Source organism: Notamacropus eugenii, chromosome 2 (assembly GCF_028372415.1).
Source record: "Notamacropus eugenii isolate mMacEug1 chromosome 2, mMacEug1.pri_v2, whole genome shotgun sequence".
NCBI classification, from domain to species: domain Eukaryota; kingdom Metazoa; phylum Chordata; class Mammalia; order Diprotodontia; family Macropodidae; genus Notamacropus; species Notamacropus eugenii.
The window spans coordinates 258,989,363-259,009,693 of record NC_092873.1 but is presented as its reverse complement, the minus strand read 5'-3'; positions in this window follow the sequence as shown (position 1 = coordinate 259,009,693).

Below are 20,331 nucleotides of genomic sequence, written 5' to 3'. Positions count from 1 at the left end.
AAATATGTTCAAAATCAGTTAAATTAATTTATAAGGAGACATTAGTAGCTGAAGAAATCAGAAAAGATATTTTAAGAGGTGATGTGTACTTCATGAGCTTCGTAGATATACATATGGAATTTCATCTTATTTCTTTATTAAAACTAGTAACATTCTACCATTTTTGCTATATTTCATTTGTCTTCATAGTATGATGATTGTTACATTGGGATAAAATCCTAAGATGGGAAATCTGGAGGAGCAGTCTCTTGCTTTAAACACACAAGCAATCATGCTGAGAATAAACTTTGTGCAGTTTTAAAATGTGTTATCACTAATGTTCATTAAGGTCAACCTGGATCCATAACGCACAGAAAGATCTCATAAACATCTTACAATGATACTCATGATAGTGCAGTCCAGTCTGCAACTTCTTTTTCAATCTCATTTGTTCTTTAAAGAGACAGTGTTAGAAATGTCTCTAAGGGCACAATGTAAACAAACTGGCTTGCTTGTTCTTCACTGTATGTACACACCATCTCTTGTCTTTTCATAAACCATCTCCAATACCTAGAATATACTTAATCATCATTTCCACCACATGAAATTTCTGCTTTCCTCTAATGCTCAGTTCAGGTGCTACCTGCTATAGGAAGATTATACTGATTTCATTTGCCACTACCCTCTTTCATGAAATTACTTTGCCTCTATTTTGTGTTTAATTTTGTGTACATCATTTTCCTCCCAACAAAATGAAATCTTAAGGGCAGAGACATTTTACTTTTTATCATCTGTACCTAATACAATACCTGGCATATGGCAGGTTCTTAATAAATGTACATAAATGAACAAATACATGAAATCTAATGTACTACTTGAGAGGACTAGGTGCTCACAGTGACTACCTCACCTATCACTGTACTGCTTCAACCCTTAGCATTCAAACCACCAACTCTTGTTTCATTTTGTTGATGGTGGTGGTTTTTTCCTTGTGGGGGCAATTTAACATGTTTATTGAAGTCTTCATCAGTTTAAGCTCTTCTGGTTCAAAAATATTATTTGCAGATTGTCAGGTAGTGCATACGTATAATGTAATATTCAAGTGTATGATACATTCAAGGACACAATTATAAGAGGCTTAACCGATTCAAACTTTTTAGTACTCCAATGAATTTTTATAGAATAATCTAGTTTTTAAATAATTTATGTTAGCATTTTATTTTGTCCAATAAGTACACAATTACTTGGGTGGTGTCTAGTAGAAAATTCAGTGTATTGACTTTGCCTTTGGCCTTTGGTAGATTTTTCTAACTGAGTTTTATTGAATTAGTTTTCATTGTTTTACTCACCCTGGTCACTGACAAGCATATAAAAAAAATCCATCAAATATTGGCTCTGGCCCCCAAGTAACATCATAGTATAAAAGTCTAAGTGCTACTGATCTGGTATCTTTGCATTGCACAACAGAAATACAGTTTAAAAGTGCACTGTTCTGTCCTGCCTGCTGAGCCAGTCAGGATTAATTAGCTTAGGGCCCCTGCTACTCACTCTGAAGCCACCTCACTCTGAGTTGTGTTCTTGTCAAGTCTCATAAACTGAGAAAGGCCTTGGTCAATACTTAGACAAGAGTCCTTCAAAGCAAATCCACCAGAGCCTCAAAAAAGATTGTTTGTGACTTGGTAGATGGCAATCTTTCCTCTGAGTCACTGCCGGATCATGTCACAGGCACAGCCCTTGACTTCTAAAAGATGAAACATAAAAATCACTAGAGCTCTAAGGATAAAATAAGAGAGAGAAGTTCTCTTTTTCCATATAAGTCAAGGGCACCCTTAAAGCCTTCTCATTGGCATATCGACTGATTAAAAAAAACAACTGATGTTTCAGTAGGCTGTGAATCACATCTATATATTTAACCACGCTCATAAAGGTGATAGCAACATGTGGATTTCTTTCTAAGATGATCTCTAATTTAACCTGCATATATGCTCTTTATTATACCTAGCTATTCTCTTGTTGACTTCTTGTTAGACTGTGAGTTTGTACAGAGCTTGGGCTGGTTTTGTTTGTTTGTTTGTTTGTTTTTTGGTTTTTTTTTTGCTTTTCTTTGTATCTTCAGTGCTTAACACAATACCTGACACATAATGGGCTCTCAATAAATGCTCTTTGACTCACTGACCGAAATGTAGGCTCATGTTCTTCCAAATTTGTTTTTTACCTCAGTTCCCCAATTTACATTGTTCCACAATTCATGGAAGGGCAATAACCATTACTTTTACATAACTATATCTGTATATATACAAATATATATGTATATACACATATGTGAATATATGTATGTATGCACATAAGTCTATATGCATGTAAATACATGTACACATAAACATATATATGTATTTCACATGCATATACATATTTAAATCCTCTAAATTTTGCATTTCTTTCTGGAAAACTCCTAAAATCTTACTGACAACCTCTGGATGCTGAATTAGTGAATCATTTAGTATACACTCTATCAACCAAATCTTAAGTATCTTATAGGTACTTGCTTTGAGTCACACAACCAACTAATGATGGAGGACACAAATATGTAGATGAAACAGTCCTGTCTCTTAAATAATTTATAGCCTATTAGAAAGTAAGGTGATGGTAATCTTTATAACTCTGGGTTTAAATCTCCCAACTAGGAAAAAAGTTGAATATCTGCTGCTGCCCTATTGGTTTTCACAATATTTCTTTCCATTGCCAGTGCTGAACTGAAGTGTGTATGTGTGACAGCATTGGTATAAGAACCTGATTGCCAGGGAGTTCCAAAATAAGAAAATTTGGGGTTACATAATCAGAGTTAGTGCCTCACCTAAAGTGGTGATGTCATTCTTGTTTCCCTCCCTCCTAATGAATTTTCCCCTCATTGGAAGTCTTCAAGCAGAGGTTAGAAAATTATTTGTTGGGCTTTTTGCAACAGAAATTCTGTTCTGGGTGTAAGTTCGACATCTTATCAACTATTCTATTTTCTTGCTCAAAAATTCTATGAAATTTCTTATGCTCTGAAGTACAAATGAAAGATCTAGACAAAGTATGATTGAAAATTTGAGACTAGAGAGGAAACAATTCCATTTTTAGATAAGACATTTCTGGCCCCTCTATTCTAGACACTTTTCAAGGATCTTCAAATTACTGGGTTTCTATACCACCAACCACTACTCTCTGTCTTCTCTCCATGGCCTCTTTAGGGAACCTTGCTTCAACCTAGATCTTGTCTACCTACCCCTGGCTTTTTGTTGTTGCTGTTCCATTGGTCTGAAAAGATTTTCAGTGCCCTGGAGGCCCTTTCTAGACCAACTTGAAATACTAGCTATTTCATCCTAATGAGATTTTCCCAGGCCATACTTTCTCCTGCTACTGCCTATTATGAGGTAGTCTTAACCACCTTAGTGTTAAGATCTGTATATTAACAAAACACCTAGTATGAGGTTGGCCATCAAAGGAGGGCCTTGGACAACCTAATCACCTGTCATCGCTCCAGTCACTGATACTCTGAATAGACTTACTCTTCAAAACTTTATAGATTCCCACATCCTCACACTCTTCCCTTCTAGTATTTATGAATTAATGGATGCTAAAGTGCAAATTCCATTTCCTATTCCCAATGGCATGCTTCATTAATAACCAGTCCCTCAGTGCTAGCCTCAAAAGGTTTCACTACAAGTATATCCAGTACTTTCATTACGATTGCTGGAATCACAGTGCTTAATAAACTTGATAACTGAGTAATACTTGATGTAGTGACACTGAAGATTTTTGAATGTACTAGAGATGGTAGGATGGTGCAAATGATTATCTTTTATACTTTCCATGTTTTATTTTCACTCACTCTCTGGTCTCATTACACTGGCCCACTAATTCTTTTCATCATTTCCTGTCTATGTGCCTTTGTAAAAAATGGTTCCTCCATTTCTGGAATCCATTTCCTCTTCATCTCTATCTCAAAACCTCACACCTTCTTCCAAGCTTGATGCAGGTACCCACTCCTGTATGTTGTCTTTGTTACCCCAATCATTTACATTCATTCTCTTTCTCTCTCTCTGTCTCTCTTTCTCTCTGTCTGTCTCTCTTTTCCTCTGTCTCTTCACACTTACTTGTCATATGTTGTATTTCCCAGGAAAATATAAGTATCTTGAAGGCAGGGATTTGTTTTTCATTTTTATTTACATAACTACCACATAGTACACATTGTTTAATTAAAAATGTCAAAAGAAAGAAGAAGTATATGCAAATAGGAAAATGATTGGGTCAGCTTTGTGAAGGCTAGATAATAAAGTATCATTGGCAAATTTTAAAACTATATACAATATTTTTTCTCTACTAGTCCATTTTGATTTTTATCCTCCCCATTCGCCATCACTTTCTTCATTAGAAGGTTATCTTGTAGTGGCATAGAACCCAGTTTAGAATTTTACCTTCCCCAGAGAGCAGCATGGGATCAGGACTTCCCTCCTACCACCACGAAAACATAATTCTTTCAGTTTTCTACTAAAGGAGAGTAGATAATATAATAAAAAAATTTAAGCTGTTACTAATTGGTAGTGAGATAACATATTATCCTTTCCAGATAACATCTGATTTAAAGGATAGCTTTAATTCTAATCCAAAGGTATTACTGATTTGTAAACTGCAAGCATTGATTGGTAAGCATAGATAAGTTCCATGCTTCTTTAATTTTATAATTAAGATTAACTAGCTTGTACAAATAAATATATATTGTGATTCTGTAGAAATTCATAAACATATATGTACCACATTTATACTTTTATATGTGATATAATACGTAAGTGAAAATCAGGAATGGTTTCCATTATAAGCAGCTGTGTTTCATGTGTCTCTTTCTAATAGATGGGAAAGGAGGGAAGGTAATGGAGTAACTTAGATATGCCTCAAGGGCGACTTATCTGTGTCCACAAAGAAATCTGTTCCTTTTGCTGGAGTTTGCTTGAAACAGTTTTTTTATTCTAATGATCAAGAACTATTTTTGTTGTTTGAGTCATTTCAGTTGAGTCTGACTCTTCATGACCCCATTTGGGGTTTACTTGGCAAAGATACTGGAGTGGTTTGCCATTTCCTTCTCCACTTATTTTATAGATGAGTAACTGAGACAGACAGGGTTAAGTGACTTATCCAGGATCACACTGCTAGTAAATATCTGAGGTCAGATTTGAACTGGAGAAGATGAGTCTTTCTGGCTATAAGTCTGCCAGTACATCCACTGCACCTCTGCAATAGCAAGTACCCCAGCATACACGGATTCTTAGATCTGCTTTTCTGAGGAAAACAATCTTAAAAGGGGTAAACAATCTTTCCTTAATCAAGCACATATAACATTCACTTAGTTCAGGGGGAAAAGTCAGCACCCTGAACTTCAGAGAAAATACAAACAGAAATTACAAACAGAAAGACCAACAGACGAGCTTCCAACTGACTAACCATAGACAATACATACACCATTACCAGAGAGACAAGCAGAAACATCTGGGTTTTCAAAGGAGGGGTGGGGTTTGGAGGTGGGGATGAGTGGTCATTAATGTCTACTCAGAGTCTTGTCTGGTCTAATCTCAGAAATACTCTTTCAATAATTTAAGCCTCAAAGCAAAACCTTACTTTGTTGTATTTATACACTTTTCATAGTCAGGGGCATTATGACCCTCTTGATCCAATGTCTCACTGAAATTAACAAAAGGTGTGGACATTCATATCAAACAAGCCTCCCCTAGTGATGCTTCCCTTAATAGCCCCACCTCAGGCCTATTAATGGGCTGGGAAGATTTTTTTTACCTCTCATTACACCCTCTTAGATGCCTAGCTAGAATTATTACACACACCATTGATTTGTATTTATGGAATAACAGAAAGCAGGTTGGTCAAGGTAGCTGCATGAGTCCTGTTATCCTTTATCTTCACGTGAGATCTTGTTGTATCTACTGCTGTTCTCTTATTCAGCTAAAAATAGCCCTATCTTTTGCATCTTCAGAGATTAAAACACTCAGTGAGCTGTCCACTTATCTATACATGTGTTTGGGATTATGAAAGTGAGTTGTGAACTTACTTTAGGTCAGAGATCACTTTAGGAAACTCTCCATGAGGATACTCAAATTTAGTTGTTTGTTTTTTTTTTTCTGTCAGGTGCTTACCTGATAATTTACCATGAAAAATTTCCTTCTCTTTGACTCCTGTGGGGAAGAGATCAGTTTGAAATAGATAGGGGGTAGATGGTTGTGAGAAGAAAATTTCCTAGATTTCACTCAAGTCACAAAGACAGCATGGTATCATGGAAAGATTCAGATAACTTGGACTTGAATCTCAAGACTATTTTTTATTTACTGCCTGTGTGATTTTGGGTAAATGCTCATCCTCTCTGGGGGTCCCAATTTCACTAAACTGTGAATTGAGAGGATTGAATTGGATGACCTATAAGTAACCTTCCAGCTCTACATCTCTGATTCTATTATTTCTCAGAAGGTAGCCCATCATAATAAAGATGATTATTTAAAAGACAGCTTAAGGAATATGACACAGTCATTTACTCATTTCAGAGGTGGAGATCCTTATGCTCTTGAAAATATTAATCTGCAACCTGTAATTCCAACTAACTATATTGGGGTAGTTTGAATTTGTGCAAAAAATAGCTGATGATTAATTTTTAAGTGATGAATTGCTTTGAAAACTGATTCTTAAAAAAAATCAGCCATGTCTCTAATTCAAATATACACCTTTAAGAAACCAGGGAGTATGAAACTGGAATGGATTTAGGCCATGTTTGCTATGTATTAGAATAATGGAGTTAGTGTCTATAGTTTACGAAAATGGATGATGACACCTATTATTGATCCCAGGACAGGTCGAGAACAATATTATAATAATCCATACTAGTCAGCTTGACCTTTTACTAATTTGGCCTTTACTTTGTGTGGGAAGGGGAAAAAAGAATAATATAAAGGTGCTTATATAACTCATGGTGCACCATAGGAATTGTCAGATCTCTGATACTTTATTATTATTTATTATTAAAGCACAGTGATCCATCAAGCCATTAATCTCATTAGTGATCTGTAAGGCAGAGAGACAGGCCATGATGAAGCAGGGCCAGACTATGCTCAGCAATGCACTTTAAACATTTTTTTTCTAGATTTTTGCAAGAAAAAAACCCAGAAAATCCTCACCTCTCATTCTGCAAAACAGTTGCCTATATCTGTTTGGCTATTACTACAATTATTAATGCCTCAGTCTGCAGTGAGAATGGTCATAAAGAGTTGTGAGAGAGAATGATACAAACAGAAGCAGATTTTTTTCATGAAAGTTAACATCAGGGGATTGCAAAGAGAGGTCATCTGAAATCCTGTGAGGCATAGTGGCCCTCCTAAGAAACAGCAGACATTAACAGACCTTCATAGCATATAATAAGCTAAGATAGGGTGCTTCTAGCTTAGAAACTAATTTTTTTGGTAGTTTACAAGTAATTCACAGATTCTGGAATTCTAAATGAATTTATTTTAAATTGTAAACTGGGTCATTGGAGCTGCCTTCCAAAGGTCTCCTTTGGGATTCTGTTGTGATATTATAGGTGAGATGGCCTTGGCAAGGATACTGGTAAGTCTATAAGGCAGTCAAGTACGTATTAAACCAAAAGTTTCTGCAAAGAATCTTAAACTTTAAAAGTAGATACAATAAATCAAAGGAGTGTCTTCGTATACCTTTCAGAAAGAACATTGCTAATTACATGTTTATGTGTATATACATACAAACATTATAGCCATATTTCACACATATATTTTGCCATTGTCATTTTGATCATAAAAAGATGTATTTGTAGATCACTGATTTAGAACTCAAAGGTACCTTACAATTCTTGTAGTCCAACTTCTGCATTTAAGAAAAAATGATGAAATGAAGGCCCAAAGAGGGAAGGAAATTATCCATTAGTCACATAGATGGTACAGGGGCAGTGCTCTGGTCCTCTCTAAACTTGACAAGATGACCAGGTATCAATACTTTGAAAAATGTGTGATTTTGCCAGTGTTGGAATTATCTTCTCTGCTGTAGATTGAAATAACTTCAGAGTCACTGTAGCTGAAACATTCATCCTGTTGTGGCCAAACTTCAAGTGATAAAGTTCTCTGCACTCAGCTAGGCCACATAACTGGACCTGAGCTTCTGCAATACTCTGCCAAGCTTAAAAAGACTTTCCAGAGATAGAGCTCAGCTAGTATAGCTTTCTAAGAGTACAGGTCATGTAAACACTATGACTGGCTATTATTAGCAATGATAAAAATCTTTCATGCTGGGAACTCTTTGCATACCATATAGATCAAGATTCTAGCCACTGTAGAATTGATCCATCAAGAATGCACAGAAAAATACAAACTATAAATAAAATGTTTCCTTTTCATTAGAGGAGGGAGCAAAGACAAACCCTGTACTTGAACACTGGTACTGGTTTGAAGGTGATGGCCGGGGCCCTCTATACTTCATTTGAATTCCCACCTATGTTTGCTGTAACAGAATGCAGCTGTGTAGAGAAGAAAAGGTAATTGCTAAAGGGTTCATTTCTCACCATTCCATGTCCTAACTTTTGCATTAAATGAAAAAGGTACTTTAGTAAATTTTCCTTCACAGACATCAATAGGTTAGAAAGGTGTTCTAAAAATGTATTAAGAAAACTAGTATGGACATTTTGTTGCTACAATAAATGCAGTTAAGTATAGTATTTAAAGAACAGTCTGTTGTGATTTCCCATCCCTACCCCATTGTGACAAATGTCTTTAAGTCTCGAAATTATTTCATCAAAGTTTACAACTAATTTACAAATCCTCAAATTCAATTGTAAACTAAAACACTGGAGCTGCCCTGCTGAGTTCTCCTCTTAGGACTTAGAACTCTTGTGGAATTGCCTTAAAGATAAGATAGGCTTATAATAAATCTTTTTGAGATTTCATTTTGTATTTAGTCAGAGATTTATAAAATTTAAATGCTGGATAGGGCTTTAGATATTGTTCAGTCTAACTCCTAATTTTTACCACTGAGGAAAGCGGCACCTGGAGAAGTCTTCAGTGAGTGATCTGAGATTGCATAGTTAGTGGTACAAGTAGGACTAACTCTTTGGATAGGTATTTAGGAATGAAATGATATTTTTGTCAGTCCAGAAATTTTAAAATAGAGGGAAAAAAAGAAAGAAAGAAAAAGCATTTATAAAATAAAAGAATGACAGAACATAAAATGCATGTTATCAAAAACATGGAGAAATAGAAGGAAAAAATGAGATGTGTAAAAATATCCAGAAAAATTCAAAGTATTGAACTATTTATCAATCAAATTTTTCTTCCAATGATTTATAGGAATGAAAATATGATATTTTGTTTCACAACATAAAGGACAAGATGAAAAGTTGATTTTTGAGTAACAATTTTATTTATTTTATTTTTATAATTTACTTATAGTTAACATTTTTAACATTTTGAATTTCAAACTCTCTCCCTCTCTCCTATTCACTGAAAAGGCAAGCAATATAATAGTGATTGTACTTGTGAAATCATGCAAAACATACATCTATATTAGCCACATTTTTAAAAACAAAGACAAAGTGAGAAAATTATAATTCACTTTGCACTTAGTATATCAGTTCTCTGTCTGGAGGTGAATAGCAGTTTTTCATCACAAGTCCTTTGAAATTGTACTAATTAGGGTAGGCAAATTGATCATCATTACATCATTGCTATTACTGTGCACAATGATCTCCTCGTTCTTCTCAAATCGTTTTACCTCAGCCCATATAGATCTTGCCATGTTTTATTTTTTTTTAAATCACTCCCTCACCATTTCAACACAATAATACTCCTTCACAATCAAATGTCACAAACTGTTCCACTATCTCCCAGTTGGTGAATATCTCTTCAGTTTCTAACTTTTTGCCACCAAAAAAGAGATGATATACATATTTTATTTTTATATAGGTCCTTTTCCTTTTCTTTGATCTCTTTGGGATACAGGACTGGAATTTATTTTGACAGATCAATGGGTATGTACAGATTTATAGCCCTTTGAGCATAGTTCCAAACTATTCTCCAGAATTGTAGGATCAGTTTATTCTGTTCATTAATCTGCTTATTTTGCCTTCGTACTCTTCAACATTTGTCATTTCAGATAGGTGTGAGGTGGTACCTTAGAGTTTTATTTTCTTTCTTTAATCAGTAGTGATTTAGATCATTTTTAAAATATAACTATAAGTAGTTTTGATTCTTCCTTTTGAAAACTGACTGGCTCTATGGTTTGACCATTTGTCAATTGGGGAAATGCTCTTATTTTGTAAATTTGATTCATTTCTATATTCAGTTTAGATTTGAGAAATAAAATCTTTATCTGAGAAACTTGCTGTAAATTTGTTGGATATTATTTTGTTGCCTATGGTAACTTTAAGCAAAATGTACTTTCTCTGATTATCTCTTTTAATTAGGTCTGTTTTGGCATTTGCTTTGTTTGAGAATATCATTGCTATCCCTGCCTTTTCATACTTCAGTAGAAATCTATTAGATTCTACTGTAGCTCTTTATTTTAACTCTGTTTATGTCTTTGTGTTTCAAGTGTGTCTCTTGCAAGCAACACATTGTTGAATTCTGGTTTTTAATCTATTCTGCTATCTGCTTCCATTGCTTGAGTGAACTCATCCTATTCACATTCACAAATACTAATTGTGCATTTCCCTCTGTCCCATCATTTTCTGTTCCTCCTCTTCTCTCTTGCCATCCTTTCTTCTTCCCTCCCCTCTCCTTGTCTTACCTCCTTTTCTTCTCCTCCTCCTCTTCCTCCTCTTCCTCCTCCTTTTCTTTCTCCTTCTTCTTCTCCTCCTCCTCCTTCTCCTCCTCCTTCTCCTCCTTCTTCCTCTTTTTCTTCTTCTTCTTCTTCTTCTTCTCCTTCTCCTTCTTCTTCTTCTTCTTCTTCTTCTTCTTCTCCTTCTTCTTCTTCTTCTTCTTCTTCTTCTTCTTCTTCTTCTTCTTCTTCTTCTTCTCCTTCTCCTTCTCCTTCTCCTTCTTCTTCTTCTTCTTCTTCTTCTTCTTCTTCTTCTTCTTCTTCTTCTTCTTCTTCTTCTTCTTCTCCTTCTCCTTCTTCTTCTTCTTCTTCTTCTTCTTCTTCTTCTTCTTCTTCTTCTTCTTCTTCTTCTTCTCCTTCTTCTTCTTCTCCTTCTTCTCTCTCACCTCTAAATTTTTTGTGGAGATCGTTCCAACATAATCCACACATAATCCCTAGAAGTTTTCCTTTCTGGATCTCTTTCAAGAGGTGATCAGTAGATTCTTTCAATTTCTATTTTACTTTCTGGAAGTAAGATATCAGGACAGTTTTTCATAATAATTTCTTGAAAGATGATGTCTAGGTTATTTAATTTTTTTTTATCATGAATTTTAGGTAGTCCAATAATTCTTAAGTTATCTTTCCTTTATCTATCTCCAGGTCAGATGTTTTTCCAATGCGATATTTCACATTTTATTTCATTTTATTCTCTTAATTTTGTTTTATTGTTTCTTGATGTCTTATGCAGTCATTAGATTCCCCTTGTTCAATTCAAATCTTTGAGAAATTGCTTTTAATTTTCTCATTGAGGCTTTGTACCTCTTTTTCCATTTGGTCAATTTCATTTTTAAGGTACTATTTTCTTTAGCATTTTCTTCCTCCTTTACCTAGTTGTTAATCCTCTTTTTATAATTTTTTTATATTACTCTCATTTCTTTCTCTGATTATTTCCTCCACCATTCGTATTTTCCTTTAACTCTTCCAAGAATTCTTGTTGGCCTTGGATCCAATGAGTAATTTTCTTTTAGGCTTTTTTGGGGTAATTGTTTTCATTGTTGTCTTCTTCTAAGTTTATATCTTCGCCTTGGTCTTCCTCATCACCACAGTAGCTTTTTTATGATTAAATTATTTTTGTTGTTTTTGTTGGCTCATTTTTCTAGTCTATTTCTTGACTTGATTTTCTTTTTTTTTTGGTAAAAGTTGGTCTCTATTCACCTAGGCATAGGGAGGCACTGTTCCAAGCTTCAGACATTTTTATGCTGCTATTTTCAGAGATAGTTCCTTTGTGATCAACCACCAGTGTGCCTCTCTAGCCTGGAATTGTGGCTGAGAACTGTGTATGGTGAATAGATTTCAGAATCATCACCAAATGAAACCTGTGCTAGCAAAGGGCCTGTTTAAATCTCATTCTGACCAGTTTCCAACACACTTATGGTCCACTTGCTTCCAAAGTCACTACTCCTGAAGTACTGGACATTTTACAGTCCTCCATCCCAGTGTTACAGACATCTCTTTCCAAACTTTTAAGTTTTCTTAGGCCAGAAAAATGTCTTATCCCAACTTTTTATTGGTTCTGCCACTTCAGAATTTCATAAGGTCTTATATAAAGTTGTTTGGAAGGGATTGTTGGGAGAATTCAGTTAGGTGGCTACTCCTGACCCATCATCTTGGCTCTGCCCTACAAATGATTATATTTTTAAATATTCTCCTTATATTTTATAATTGCTTGCTACTGGTGATATTAAGTCAAATATAACTAATATGGACATAGCTAAAGGCCACTTGATGTATTTTAAAATTTTACTTTGACATGCTTTCTCTCATCATTGGGACATCTCTGAATTTATGAGATAGTTATGACTGTATAAAATATAGCTTGCTGATTTGTTCTATGTACCCACATTTAGGATGATTTCTTCACCTTTTTCAATATGACTACATCAGCTATTTTCCCACAGAATGGCAGGACCCTAGAAATCTCTGCAGGTTTTCTCATACTAAGATAGATAAATAGTAACTGTATTGGCTATAGGCAGAGAATTCATTTGGGGTATATTAGCTTTTTTCTATTTGACTCTTATTCCTAATGATAATGGCTCAGATTCAATTCTCAAATATTTGCATATTGTCACTGATTTCCTCTTTAAGTGAAACCATTTACCTTAATACGTTTCAGGGGGAATCAGCTAGAATTTACAGAAAAGCATATCTTGGTGGACATTTTGGAATATGATAGGCACATGCCACCACCACCACCACTACTCATGTACTTTTCTCTCTGATTCACCTGTACAACAATAGGCCAGAAATTTTCAATCCCTAGTCCTCATGAAGCTCACGTTGGGCTGCTTGCAAAACATCCTTTCAGTGCTGTGAAGTATTCTTGGACTTACTTCAGTATCCAATTGAGGGGAAGGGGAAAAATAATATCTGGCACAGTCAGAAGTATTCTGAGCTTAATTAGCCCTTTTCTGTGGTGAGACATTTCAAATGTCCTGAATTCAGCCAGAAACACAACTAGGATGAATTCCCCATGCAAAGCCCTTGTTTCCATACCCATTTACTCAGTGGTAGATTCTTCAGAGAAACAAAAATGACTCTGACAAGTTATCAGCAGGGATATCCACAAGAAACAAACCAATTAAATTTCATACACAATGTTTTATATGGATTCCTTTGTGCTTTAAGATCAGAAAAAGGAAAGGAGCAGTGGGGAGGGACAACTTTGTATCCTCTGTTCTGTTTTCCTGTCATTCATATCTTTCTTGTGCTTATTGGCACAGCTTATCATTAAATATAAGAATTGGATGTTATAGTTCTCCTAGTCAAGTTTATATGATAGTCCCTGCATAAGAGAGACAGAGAGACACAGGAAGAGAGAGAGATAGACTGACAGAAATGCAGACAGATTGAAACAGGGAAACAGAAAAAAGAGGAGAGACAAAAAAGGAAGGAGAAAAAATAAAAATGAAGTTGAGGAGGAAGAGAAGGAAAAAGGGAATGAAAAGGGGAAGAAGGATAAGAATGAACAACTACTACCACCATAATATAGGCTAATGTCAAGATTTGAGGCAGGGAAGCAGAGTTGTGGAGTTCTTTCCTCAAACTCCAGGGTGAAGAGCAATCAATCAGACTGACAGAAAAATCTGAATCCCCATTCTTTGGAGATTGGCTTCCCACAGGACCTGATGGGGTTTATGTGAGTCTAGATTCTTGGAAGAGGGCCTACATACTGGGCCATGGGTCAGCACTAATTCTATTCTTATAGTATTTTTTGTGTGAGCCAATTAGGCATCTATGTATCTATGTATCTGTCTGTCTATCTATCTATCTATCTATCTATCTATCTATCTATCTATCTATCTATCTATCTATCTATCTATCTACCTGTCTGTCCATCTGTCTGTCTGTCTGTCTACCTATCTATCTATCTACATATATATATATATATATATATATATGTATATATAGATACAGTAAATTTTGGCACTGACATTTTATGCCAGTCCTACCTTCTTTCATTTACTCCCTCATATAATTCATTCACTAAACCTTAATGTTTCTTCATTTGAAATAACTTTCACATCCAGCATTTCCTCTTCATTACTAATGAAAAGATATACTCACTTCCATTTTTCTTTTCTCACTATGCAGTCTCTTTATTTCATTCTTTCACATGCCAAAGAGAATCACACAGCAAGTCTCATGGCATTCCCATTAAAAAGCAGATAAATTAAAGATATTGTTTTGGAGTATTGAAGAACATGAACCACATGGAGATATTTCCAGACAGAACTTAACTGATGTCAATAGACCTTGATGTAAACTCTCAGAATTAAGGTGTTACTATCCCTTTTATACATAACAGTCCCGCTATCAATTAATGTTGACTACATAATCGTCAGTCATAAATATCCCTCTCTGGTTGTCTTGGTATTTAATTTAACTATCAGGAAAATATAGCTCCACTCTATTTTGTATCCAGAACTTGTCAAACTTATCAGTACCACTATTATTCTAATGAGTGATTATATTCAGCTGGACTGTCAGTTTATATTACCTTGTACTTTCTGATACATGCTTAGTAATTGTAAGAAGTGTTTACATTTCCTTATGCTATTTTCCTCGTCTATAGATTTTTTTTTTATTTTTACCCTTTCTTTTGCTTGAATCCTTTGCTTTCTGTGAAAAATTTAAGTTTGTAAGTACAGTGGCTAATTATAGCAAGCAAAAATAAACACTCCAAAGCCCTCAGATTTTAAATTCTAACAGCTATGTACTCTAAATGAAGAAAGAATGCAAAGCTAATCACAATTATTTAAAAATATATGTTTTCAAGAAAATACATTTTCTTTTAAAAACTGGTTTTCTGACAAGATGATTTTTCATACACCTTTCACCATTACCTTACATTATTTAATAGCAAATGCTAATTTTAAAAATGTACTCATTGCTTATTAAATATAGAAAACTTGGTGAAAAAAATCCAAATAAGACATGGTCACTGAGCCTAGGGAGTTTGAAGTTTAGTTGGGAGCTAAGACATATTTATTGATGGGTTATGGATAGGATAGAAACTAGAAGTGTAATTACAGTGGAATGTGAAACTCTCAGATAAGGAAACTCCTTATGCCAATGATCAGTGCAGATTGGAGAATTTTCTACAATTTAAAGTCTTAGAGAACTGCCTAAGAAACTGAAATATAATATCAGACGTCAGTCAACATTCAGTCAATAAGCATTTATTAAGTACCTGCTGTGTTCAAAGCACTATGATAAGCATTGGGGATGCAACAAAAAGTCATCACAGCAACAACAGGAACAATAACAAGCAGCCCCTGTTGCCAAGGAGCTCACAGTCTCATCAGGAGACAATGCAAACAAGAACAATGTATAAACTTATTAGTATACAAACATATATACATTAACACATACACAAATATGTACATTTTATATAAAGAAATACATCTCTCAAAATATATAGTGCACAAATATTGTGATTTATGTAATCTGTGATGTATATATTAATGATACAAAACCATCACCATTTCTCTCCCCAAAAAGTTTTCAATATACAAAAATATTACATATAATTGTATATATGTATATATGTACATACATATTATGTACTATGTATTTAATATAAAGAAAGAAAAACAGAGGAGAAAGAAGTACAAAGAGACAGAGCTGGTGATTGATCATGTATCATGCATATTAAATAATATCTTGGATACCAAATCCTTACAGAGAAATTTGAAACAAAGATTTTTCACACATTTACCTGCTTTTCCTCTTATCCTAAATACATACACCCATGCCCACCCTCACAATCAAAATACATATATGCATATACACATATGCACACATATGAATTTATCTATCTGGTGATTATTTATCTTGGATACCAACTTCTTCATAAAAAATTTGATAAAGTTTCTTTTCATTTGACTGCTTTTTTGCTTTTGATAGTTATATAGAGATATGTATATATGTATAATATGCAGAAGAATTTCAGTTTCGTATAACAAAAGATATCTATTTTATCTTTTGCAATTGCCTTATTTACACCTTATCTACATCTCCTATCTATAGCTGTGAAAGATATACACACATAAGTATGTGTATGTGTTTGTGTGTACATAAATATGTATGTATGCTATATATACAGTACATATGTGTGCTATTACATACATACAGCTCATGTGTGTATACATGTATATGCACATTTATATACCTACACATGCATTTGTGTGTATGTGTAATATATATGCACACATATATGCATAAATATATCCAGGTTAATGTATGCATTCATATGCACATAGTACATATACTGTGTGCATATATGTATATATGTAATAGTATATTCAGACACTTGTATCCACAGAATATTCCAAAAGTCATTCTTTGGTATATAAGTGATCAAAGTATATGAACAGTTCTCAAAATTAGACTTGGAAATGATTAACAACCATATACAAGATTGTTTCAAGTCACTAAGTATAAGAAATGCAAATTGAAACCATTCTGACATTTTACTTCACCCCCAACAAATTGGCAATGATGAGAATTGGGAATAATCCATGTTGGAATCCTTGTGGGAATATAGGCGTATTACCACATTGTTGGTGGAGCTATATATCAGCACATCATTTTGGAAAGTAGGTTGCAATTATGAGAATGTGACTAAAATTACTTTGATCTAGATATTCTACTAAGCATGTTATACCCTAACAAGACCATACCTTAAAAGAAAGATCCTATTAAATATTTTACAGCCTCACTTTTTTATTTTTTGTAACTGGAAAGAATTGAAAACAATGTATGTGCCCTCCAAGTAAAGCATGATTAGATAAATTCTGGTTCATGAAAGTAATTGACATATACTCATGAAAGTAATTGAATATCACTGTGAATATCCCATATATAAAATGACTACTAAGAAGTATCAAAAATTCACATGAACTTGTGTAGACTGCAGAAAGCAGAGTTAAGAACATTGTATACACAATGACTATAAAATGTCAATAGAAAGAACCACAAAAAATAACAACTGACTGCTCTAAAAGTTACCAAGAACCAGTATGGTTCAAAAGAAGTTACTTGAGAAGAAATCCTTCTGCCGATGCCTCTGAGAAGTGGGGAATTCGTAAGTATGGTACATGCTACATATTTTCTGAATTTTTTGATATATTAATCAATTAAATTAATTTTCCTTTTCTTTTTCTTTTTTCTTAAAACATTATTTGTTATATTGGATGACTCTCTGGGAGTGAGTGAGAGATTGATACCAAGGGAAATTTTGATGATATAAAAGAATAAAATAATAAAAAGTTATTTTAAAAGACTAAAAAAAATGAAATCAACTAATCTCTGAACAAGAATGAAACTCCCAGGTCAAAGTATTAAACACTTGGGATTGATTATTTGGCATTTCAAGGACAGATTAATTTTACCTTATGGACCTTTAGGTCCTAAGAATCTCACAAAAAGCAACTAGTCTAGGTTTATTCAAATGCAAAAATCAACATTTGTCCTCCAGGTTCTAACATTTTACTGAAACAAAGTGCATAGTCTCATATTAATTGCAATATTCATACTGGTATATAATTCTACACTATATTCATGAATTATGAAATTTCTTTATCTGATCACAATACTTTATTATTATCAATCTTTTCCTTTGCTTTATGATTGCAAACCCCAATATTCATCCTCACCCTGAAATCCACTCACCTGAAATCTACACTCTTCATTTCTTTCTCAGATCACCAACCTAGCACTGATAAAGCAGTTCAACTTTCCCCTGTCCTCTAAAGTTGAGGACCTCACCCTTGTTTCTTACCAAGTCAATTCAAGTGAAGTCAACGCACATTTATTAAGGACCTGTTATTATCTAGGCACTGTGCTAAGTACTAAGAATATAAAGAAAAGTAAAAACAAACAAAAAACAATGGTCTCTGCTCTCAAGGAACAGACAGTTTAATAGCCAAGCATGCCTTACTATGCATGCTACTAACAGAACTAGAGAAAATAAAGAAAATTTTCTGAATCCACATCTTAACTGTGCTCTCACTGTAGCAAAGAAATTCTGTTTATACCTCCCTGATCTATTCAGTATCCTCCTCACCAGGGACCATCACCAGTCCTCCTGACCTCTCTACATCTTGTCAGTGGTCTATGAATGACTCTGGAAGAGAGAGGGAGGCTGATGATTTTTCAGCCTCACTTAAATTCAGTTCACTTGAGAGTCAATATAGCAACCTCCTGAGGCTATTGGTCCAAACTACTTGGAAGCCTCAGTAAACATATCAAGTAACCTGTGATGTAAAGATCATTTTGACATCTAAGAAAAAATATTGTTTCGAGAAATCATGTTAAAGAATTTAACAAAAAAATTCTATTGCTGAAAAGTGAGTTTCTACCTTTAAAAATCCTTTTCTCAGCAAGTAAAAGATGACCAAAAGACAGTACTAGTTAACCAATATAGGACCTTATTTAAATGCAATAAGGTAATCTCATAAATAGAAATTGTGCCAGACTCCTAGCCACCTAGCATTTATTAAGTACATAACTGTGCAAGTCACTGTACTAAGCATTAGGAATACAAAAAAAGGAAACAGACAAACAAACCAGCATACAAAAAATCCAATCTGTGTACAAATGTATATAGTATGTCACTGGGGGAAAATAGATTTATTAAAATAAAAAAATCCAGATAACATCAATTTTCTGATTTACAAGTCCTTTTTAATTTTTTTGTTATTTACTTACTTATTTTTCGTTGAAGAGTTCAAAAATCTTTCCTGACAGTAATTTATCTTCTGAACAATCTTGCAAAGTCCACAAGTGTCAAATGTCTTCTTTCCTTTCTGCAAGTAGAAACATTATTTTGGACTACTTCCCAAAGAAGGAACCTATCCAGGCATTGTCCCTAATCCTTAACGTTTAGTCTGACTTTTAATATGAGAGAGTGGGATATGGGCATGAGTGTGGGCAGATGGATATACTCAAATGGATGGGGAAGCACTGGAAATGACTAACAGAAAATGAACCATCTTTAGAAATACTTTCAAATATATGGGGAAATTCACATTAAATGCATTATATACAAATTAATATGAATTTCATCTCCAAGCCATTAACTCTCAGGCCTGCTTCCAACTTCCCTATAGAAAGAGAGCTTAGGAAGCTAATTAATGAGCACACATAAGCTTTAGTCCTAAAGGACATTGTACATTTCATTACTTGCACTGTGTTGATTATGAGAGGATAATGCTGAGTGATAAAAGGCATACAAGCATCAGAAACATTGAAAAGCAAGAGAAGTTTTAAAATGACTAAACCTGAGGAAATATACATTATGTGGTCTTAGGTTATTTTGTTTTACCAACATCTTTCATATTCCTATTGGAGAGAGCAACAACTAAGCAGTGTCTTAGAAGAATGAAAATATGTAACAGGTTTAGATGCTGCAAAGGGTCCAAATGGAACCCAGGAGGGTTCTTAGTACCAGCTGTCTGTTGGCTCTGGGCCTAATGAGTGTAGCACATGGAGCCATTAGGATAGCCATGTCTCAGTAACCCAGGTAATATCATTAAACCCTCTTTTGCTTCTCACACAGGATCTTGAAAACACCTTGTATTATTCTTTTAAATAATTAAAGGTATAGTTTTAAATTTTACTGATTCTATTTCCTTTCAAATTCTTGTTAACGATTTTTTAAAAATTTTGTATTAACTTTTTTTTTAGAAAACAGCATTAACACACTTATTTCTCATATTCTCATTTAAATGTGTATTTGAGATATTAAAACTGAAATGAGTTGAAAACATTAATACACAGTACATTTTGTTCACACAGCAGGTATATTACTCCACATAGATTTGTTTTTGCACTTTTATTTCTTCTTGTCTCCCCACTCCCACTTTCCAAAATCCCAATTTAGAAGAATTTTATTCTTTTAAAATTTTTTTCAGTCTTTTTTAATATGACTATAGACAACTTTAATTTCTTCCTCTG